Below are 955 nucleotides of genomic sequence, written 5' to 3' on the forward strand. Positions count from 1 at the left end.
ATTCATGCGCCCGGGCCTCCTACAGACAATGCACTTTCGTTTATTGCGCTATCTCTAATAGCACCCGAGATATCACTAGATATATATTGGATTTTCCCCTGACCCTGAGTGTCCGGCCCCATGAGACGGTGGTTTTCTCGGTCCCTCGTGGTCCGAGGTCGTTCCCGCTGCACCGAATCATGCGCCAGGGCTTCCGGGAGACAATGCACTTTGATTTATCGCGCTATCTGTAATAGCACCCGAGATATCACCAGATATATGCTGGTTTTTTGCATGACCTTGGGTGACGGATTCCGAATATCTGTAATTTTCTCGCCCCCTGGTGGTCCGAGGTCGTTCCTGCTGCACAGATTCATTCGCCAGTGCCTCCTACAAACATTGCACATTGATTTATTGCGCTATCTCTAATAGCACCCGAGATATCACCAGATGTATATTTCATTTTTCCCTGACCCTGACAGTCCGGCCTCATGAGACGGTGATATTCTCGGCCCCTGGTGGTCCGAGGTCGATCCCGCTGCACAGATTCATGCGCCAGGGCCTCCTACAGACAATGCACTTTGATTTATTGCGCTGTCTGTAATAGCACCCGAGATATCACCAGATATATATTGAATTTTTCCCCGACCCTGAGTGTCCGGCCCCATGTGTCGGTGGTTTTCTCGGCCCCTGGTGGTCCGAGGTCGATCCCGCTGCACAGATTCATGCGCCAGAGCCCCCTGCAGATAATTCACTGTGATTTATTGCGCTATCTCTAATAGCACCCGAGATATCACCAGATATATATTGGATTTTTCCCTGACCCTGAGTGTCCGGCCCCATGAGACGGTGATTTTCTCGGTCCCTCGTGGCACGAGGTCGACCCCGCTGCACAGATTCATGCGCCATGTTTCCCTGCAAATTATTTACTTTGATTTATTGCGCTATCTGTAATAGCACCCGAGATATCACCAGA

This window comes from Nomia melanderi, unplaced genomic scaffold (assembly GCF_051020985.1).
Source record: "Nomia melanderi isolate GNS246 unplaced genomic scaffold, iyNomMela1 scaffold0014, whole genome shotgun sequence".
Classification (NCBI taxonomy): Eukaryota; Metazoa; Arthropoda; class Insecta; order Hymenoptera; family Halictidae; genus Nomia; species Nomia melanderi.